This window comes from Papaver somniferum, chromosome 4 (genome assembly GCF_003573695.1).
Source record: "Papaver somniferum cultivar HN1 chromosome 4, ASM357369v1, whole genome shotgun sequence".
Lineage (NCBI taxonomy): Eukaryota > Viridiplantae > Streptophyta > Magnoliopsida > Ranunculales > Papaveraceae > Papaver > Papaver somniferum.
Window position 1 is genome coordinate 124,923,243 of NC_039361.1, and position 7,475 is coordinate 124,930,717.

The following is a 7,475-nucleotide window of genomic DNA, read 5'->3' on the forward strand; positions in this document are numbered from 1 at the left end:
TTTAGGAAGAGAGAAGAAGAAGTGGAATGATATGATTATGAAAATAAAGGATATAGATTTAGATTTAGTATAAAGGTGAAGGACAATATAGACAATTTTTTATTTTTAAGACATCCCTTAACCTCCTTCAATGGATGGGAATAAAAAGATAGCCCCTAATTCCTTTTGGGTGACCCTAAAAACGCTAGGTAATATAAAGCATCTTCGAAGCTGAGACCCACTAGTTAGATCCAAAGTTTTAGCATCAAGGAAGTCCTTTGTCACCATTTTCCTACATGCACAAATTGCATATATTCCAGCCACGATACACACTCAAGTATCACGTCTCACTGTAGAAAAAAATTAAATTATTTCCTGAGTCATGACTCTGGAGTAATGACACTGGACAGTAAAATATTCAAAATAAATATATCTTCCCAGTAGATGCACCCCTCCCCCTTTTGTATAAATTAAAAAGATGAAAATGAGTATCAACATTTTTATTTTCCAAAGCCTACAAAAAATTAAGAAGATTGCAATAGGCAATTCTCTAAAACATTTGAACCAATTCCCCAGTGTCATGACTTTGAGGAGCAAAGGTTGGTGACACTCAAACCCAATGTCATGGTTTTAGGTACTCACTTACACTGAAGAAAAAATGTAAGTTATTTACGAAAAAACCTATTTCCCTCAGAGTAATGACTCCAGAGGCATGACATTAGGAAACAAAATATCCAAAAACTCGTTTTTCTTTCTCTCTGCAGAAATCAACCCTTGATGGACTTAATAAGTACAATGGACTTCACCGTTGACTAAATATTTAACATACATAGCAAGCTAAACTTGGTTGAGCTCCAAGTTCACTGGAATAACTTGGATCTCTTTCCTTTTATCTATTTTGTTGCATGAAAAGTACTATATAAGGCGTGGATCATACAGTCATGTCCATCTTGCCTATTGACCTTACACTTTCAAGAATATTCACTGGAATCCTAAATGTACTGAGGGTCATATTCTGCTTAATGACCCAGTCGATTGAGTAGGAATCTGCAATAGAACCTTAAAAGTATAAATGATAGTCATATTTTGCTTAATGACCTAGACGATTGAGTAATATCTTCAACGAAACACTCGATGCACCAATGTTGGTCATATTCTGCTTAATGACCTCGTCGATTGAGTAAGAATCTTCATCAGAACCTATGAGATTAAACTAAGTTTATATACGATGTAAAAAAAAAAAAATCTGTTCACAAAAAAACATGATTTTTAAACGCACCGGGAAGTGAATCTCCGACGAAGCAAACTATAACAATGTAAATTCACATGTTGATAAGCATCTAATTGATTTTAGGAATATCCATATGAAGCTGCACACCAACAAAAAAACCAAAATATTTCCTCTCAGTTAAAGTTACCTACTTAAATCAAAACGAAACAAATCGGAACAGCTTTTTGAACAAGGGAAATCAGGTAACCTGTAGAATCAACAGCTAATATGAACTCAAGCTGAAAGTTGCTTCCAAGGAAGTCAGAAACCCTATAAAGACTTTCCTCGGTATAGCTATCCATAAAATTTGTGCCTCAAGACCCTGTATAGGATGATTGAACCAAATTTGAGTTTAATACGGATGTCAACTCCGAAAAGTGTAAAACTTTACAGGTCATCCTCATAAACTACCTTACTCTGATCTCCATGTTTGTTTCTGTGAACTAACTCCAATTCTGCAACTGACATGTGGATTTCTCTTGAACCCTAGTAAGAGTGAAGTTATATAGTATAGGGTATCCTATATACGTGAAGAACAACAAGAAATTTCTTACCCTATAAGTTTGTGCTTGTCATTGCTATTAAAGTCAAAACGCTGAATCACCGAGCAGGTTTCTGCATCATATTAAGAAAACCAACATTAGTAAAAGATAAAATTGGTAAATCTGGGCAAGGGTGATAAGCCTACAATATTGGAAATAATAACACGCAGGCTTGCCTTGACATGAAAGTGTTGAAAATTTAGATATGTACTCTTCTAAGCAGGATTCAAATAATTCTTCACCACTTCAGTTTCATGAAATGCAATACACCCGTCTTCTTCATATCTAGAGATTTGGAAGAAAGGGTCCTAATATTGTAACCAATGAGCTTGAAAGAACTAGATAGTGGTACATTTCTGTAGTAGTAAGCATCTTTATTGGTCCGGTGCATATAGTATATTACGACCAAAAGGTAACAAGGAAAAGTAATTAATAAAATATTTAAACAATAACAGAGCACATAACCATCAGAACAATGGAAATAGATACCATTTATCAATACCTTGTAATCGGGCACCCTGATGTACTTTGGAGAAACAAACAAAATGTTTTCTGGCTTCACATCGGTATGAATAAGTCTTACACTCAGCAACCCAGGCCCCAACTCCCTCGATAAGCAAGTCAGAAGTTGTTGCTTACTTCATCTCTAAACCCGCTACCAAGTGCTCTCGAATCCTATTCTTGACCATACCAGATCTAGCTATGATTCCACTTCTTACCATCTCAACTCTAGCTCCAACTCTACTTCTCACAATTTGATTTTCTGATCCAACAATGCATGATGCACCTACAAAACAGCCATGAACTGAAAAATGTTATGATTGCTTTTGAAGTTTACTTCTGCTAACTACTTTATATAAACGCTAAAAAAATGCAGAAAGCCAAGAATATAATGATGTTTTATCAGACCTCTACAAGGATAACAATGTCTAATGACAATGCAGCAAGCAAAGAGTTAAGTTTACTAGCATTCCAATCAAGAGAAAAAATTGAAAAATCGCCCGGACCAAAGAGCCCTAAATTTAACAAAATCCTATTAGTCTCAGCACCATTACTGCTCTGGATTCTAGAACTAGTGAGATTTGCATAACTTGGAAGAACATCAAGTGAACAAGTTCTAAAATATGAATAATATATCAAAAGAAACTAAACCTCAATAATAAAATTGACCTAAAACTTAATAAAAAGAAGGCACGAAATAAGATAACCTTCATCTTCAACGGAAACGGTGAATCACATCTTCCCTCTTCTTCTACCTAGGATTAGGACTGAAAATCAGTGTGTTGAGCAAATCAGGGTATGGAGTAATCCTAACTTCATAAGAACCAAGCAAAACACAACTGAAAGCATACAAAACAAGATCATAGTAAAAGACATCCAAACATGATCAAGACATTATCAAATAAATATCAGCAACATACTACTGAAGTATGTTTCCTATAACAACACCTTCCTCGTATCCCCACAAACTACCGAGGAGCATGCTTCCCTCAACTGCTATCAGTAATAATAAGAAATCATATTCATAATTGTCAACAGCAACTTCAACATCTGTTTTGTGACCAGTACATTTGCAACTGTCCAATACTAAAATTGAATCAGTTGAATCAAAAACCAAAAATTAAGATAAATAAACACATAATTAAACCTTAATTCATATACAGTTTCAACAATGAAACTTCCAGAAGAAAAAAATAAATAAAATCGGACGAATCCTTACCATCTGACAAACCAAAAAGGACTGAACTAGGGGTAACATCAGATAATGATAAATCATGAGAGAATCAACAAAATCCATGAAAAGTTGCTCCAATACAAATTTGAAATTGAGAAAAATAATACATTTGTAAAATCTGAAATAAGATACTCACTCTTCCGACAATAAATAGTGTACCTCAAACATCATATGAGATAACATCTATCAAGATCAAACCCACAATTTATTCAATTTTACCCTAATTAACAAACCCATATCTAATATTCGGATTCAGAAATGAGAAGAAATAGACTTCGATCCAAAATTACCCAAATTATTTTGAAAACAAAGTAAAATTATAAGGAGTTCTTTCAAAATAACTTAAAAATCAGTGAAAAGAATTGGATAAGAACAATCAAAAACAAAAACTTCAAACCTATAATTTCTAGTTGTTGTTAGTATAAAAATTTTAACCGAAAAACTCAGCTCAGATTGAATGAGTTTTTCAATTCATAATCATCATTGCAGTTGGAATTAGAGGAACGAACAAGAAAAAAATTAGAAAAATTGTTCTTGTCAAGACAAAGTATAACTTAAAAGGAAAGGAAAAAAAAAACAAATTGAACGCAATTACCTCTATCATCAGCATAAATTGAAAGAAAAAATTAAACCCTAGAAAATGCTAATTTTGGTACAGAAACACACAAATTTCACAACAAATTTAAGTATTTGTACAAATCCACAATGGAAAAAAAAAAAGAGATTACAGAGATCTATAGAAACCCTAAATCTTGAATCTTCAATTTTAACAGAGATTTATACAAGCCCTAACTTTAATTTGATAAATTTATGAAAAAAATCGAGGCTATTAATTTTAATGTTACGGGGATTATGTGCGATGTGAGTGAACGAGATCTGATATTTCCAGAGAAAGAAGAAATCTGGGTGAGGGATCAAATAATGAGTGAGAGAAATAAAAAGTAAGCGGAAGGGTAACTAAGGGTTTGAGTTTAAAGAAAGCAGTCTATGCCAAGACGTGGCTAGGGTTTTGAGGGAAAATAAAGGTGGATGAGCTTTTTTGTAGAAAGTTTTGCGCCAAAACCTTTTTATTCCCGTTAGATAATTTTTCAGTGTTTCAAGAGAAAAAAGTGGGGAATCAGGTGGTTATCCGGATGAAATTGATGTTTGTAACCGTTGGATTAACACTTGGTTTTGTATCGGCTAGAAAAACAATTCAAGGATCAAGGATGATAGTCTTTGGATGCCTACAAATTTTATGCAATTCAAGGATCAAGGATGATAGTCTTTGGATGCCTACAAATTTTATGCAACGAATGACTTTATGCATAAGACTGGTTTACATAGAGAACATTGTCTACATAAGCATATGCGGTTACAACACCACGTGTAAATAATATTTGTGCACATTATCAAAATGCCCACAAGAATGTTTGAAGGATTGATTATGTAAAATGGTAGACCTTCGATATACATTCTGATTAATGAAAGATGTAACATAGCATATATTTCATAAGAAAAAGGTTGATTTAGATATCTGATATATGAGTATCTATATTATAAGGGATAATGGTGTTTTCCTATTCGGACGGTCATCTACAGTTTGGACACATAAAGAACGATATAGATCGAGCCTTTCATATGCATTTTCACTTCACATTTCGGCATTATAAAGAACGGTCCAGATGGAGGTACTAATATGAATGTTTTCCTTGGGACGAGATCAACATTTTGGAAACAATTTAACTTAAAACTTCACACCCGTTTCTTATTCTTCGCAATCAATGGAATTTGACAACCTCGATATTACACGCAGTTAGCACCGACTGTTTCTTCTTCTTGGCAATTAATAGAATTATTTAATACTTAGCTATAAAAACCAAATACACGGACGATGAAAGAGTTCGTCAATCCCAGGTATGACCCTCTCTCATCTGGCCAATTTTTATTTTTCTATTTCGTTATATTTAGTTGAACTTTTTTATTCTCCTTTTGATGGACATAAGGAAGTTGAATATGGTTTATACTCCGATGAGTTATAGCTAATTGGTTTGTTGTTATGCTCAAATTTGCAGGTTGCAGCGATTGTTTGTTGGTGAGTCATGTAGAAGCATCAAAAAAACATTGTCTATTGCGTAAAATTAAGAAGATAGTAGAGGTTAAGGTACAACTTCAATACTTCTGTTGAATGATTTTTTTTTTTGTTAATTTTAAGTTAAGTGTTTGCCTATAAACTGAAAATACCTATATTGTGTTGGTTTAAAAAAAGTAGTTTGGTTTGATCTTCGTCCCCAAAATAGGGTTGCAGTTCGAATTTTTCGGGCTCTACAAAACTCAATTGACCTGATTTGGCTTCACAAATTCGAGGTTTGTAAAAAATCGAACCTTCCGTCGAAATTTTAAATTTGTAATTTTTAATCATTTTAAATTGGGTTCAGCATTAAATATGTTGATGTTTTCTTTTTTGTTTGGTTTTGTCCTTCTAATGTATAATTTATGTTACTGAAATTTTTTGCAATGCTGCAGTTCAACTTCACATGTATGAAAAAATACCCGACAAAAAATAATTTAATTCGGTTCTCTGGGTGTGTCTCATTAAAGAAAAATCCCAGTGAAGAGATTTCTTTCATAGTATTTCTGCTAGAATAAAAGCTATGACTACTTATAAGATAACCCAAGTATAGGTACCTTAATAGTTTTAATTAGAATGTCATCTAGAGTTTATCTTCCAATTCAACATGTCAAGAGTTGTGTAGTTGGCATACCAAGGTATTTAGATTTACACCACGTATTTGTGTGTTGTAGTTTGGTACTTCCCAATATCATGTGGATTCCTAAATTCATTAATGTTTTAGTGTGTTAAGATCTATATGTAATAAGGTCTCCGGTAGATGTTAGTTTGGTGTATATCCCTCTCTGCATAGTTATCTTTTGCAGCATTCGAAAAATTGTATGCGCATTGTTTTATATTGTACAAAGTTAAGCACAGCTGCGTTCATATTTTATGGTGATGCGTGTTGAAAGTCGGGTATCATTTTCCTGTATTAAACCATATCTTATAATTTTCATCTTTGTGAAGCATTGAATGGACGTTGCTAAATCTATGTTTCAATTTTAGACTGTTGCTGAACTTGGTTGTCGCAATGGTTGAATTGGTTATGCTAGATGTGGCTGTGTTGGTTTCATCTTTGACCAAATACATAAGCTTTCATCAACTATATGCCGTTTGCTACTGCTTTCCTCATATTCTTTTATCGTTGTTGTCAAATAGTTTTGATTGTTTTTATCCTCCAAAATCCAAAAGGCCAAACAGGTCCCAGCACATAGTTGCAAGTTTATTACAGGTGTTAAACTTGTCTTGATTCACGGCTAACAAATCTCTGCTCCCATATCTTAAATCAACTTTATGGATTTGATAGTAGGAATGATAACTTTATGGTTAAGTTCTTGCCGGTGCAGATCAGTTGTGCCGGATATTCTCATTTCATATTAATTTGTATTGTAAACATTTTTTATTGAACATTCCTTGACCTAGAATGCTGCGATTTTGATTGTTGATTGATGCGTATACACTTTGAATTGATAGAGACAATTCTTCTTTTACTACAGATCCAACTCTCCTTTTGAATTGATATATGATTGATCACCGTCTCAAAATAACTCAATAACACTTTGATGACTTCATGCGAATTCATGTCCCGTGGAAGTTTAGAGAATCAATTATTCAAGAGGAAGTTCTTTGTGCATTGACTGCTTTATTATTTGATACATTTTAATATTTTACTGATAATTTTGAGCTACTTTATATGCAGAAGGTCTTACTTCGAACCACTTTTGCGGAATCAACGTTTCTTCACGATGCAAATATTCTACTTGACTCGGTATGCAGTTCCTCCTTCATAATGTTGATTCATCTCTTATACATACGGTAGTTACTTTTATGCTTTGATTTGTATGACGGTTTCTCGAT

The 7,475-nt window shown here is 33.4% G+C and overlaps 1 long non-coding RNA gene across 6 annotated transcripts; it reads right to left on the bottom strand.

Annotated features, from left to right (window-relative positions):
- Window positions 1-712: 712 nt before the first annotated feature.
- Window positions 713-4,609, bottom strand: LOC113276519. 6 transcript variants are annotated; one of them, XR_003324427.1, is made up of 7 exons: window positions 3,663-4,600; window positions 3,000-3,047; window positions 2,294-2,578; window positions 1,661-1,864; window positions 1,458-1,571; window positions 1,259-1,349; window positions 713-1,179 (listed from the first exon to the last, which is right to left on the bottom strand). It is a non-coding gene; the product is annotated as an uncharacterized LOC113276519 (long non-coding RNA). The 6 variants fall into 6 exon arrangements; XR_003324424.1 differs by having other exon boundaries at window positions 1,661-1,735; window positions 1,804-1,864; window positions 3,000-4,596; XR_003324426.1 differs by having other exon boundaries at window positions 2,294-3,047; window positions 3,663-4,609.
- Window positions 4,610-7,475: the final 2,866 nt, after the last annotated feature.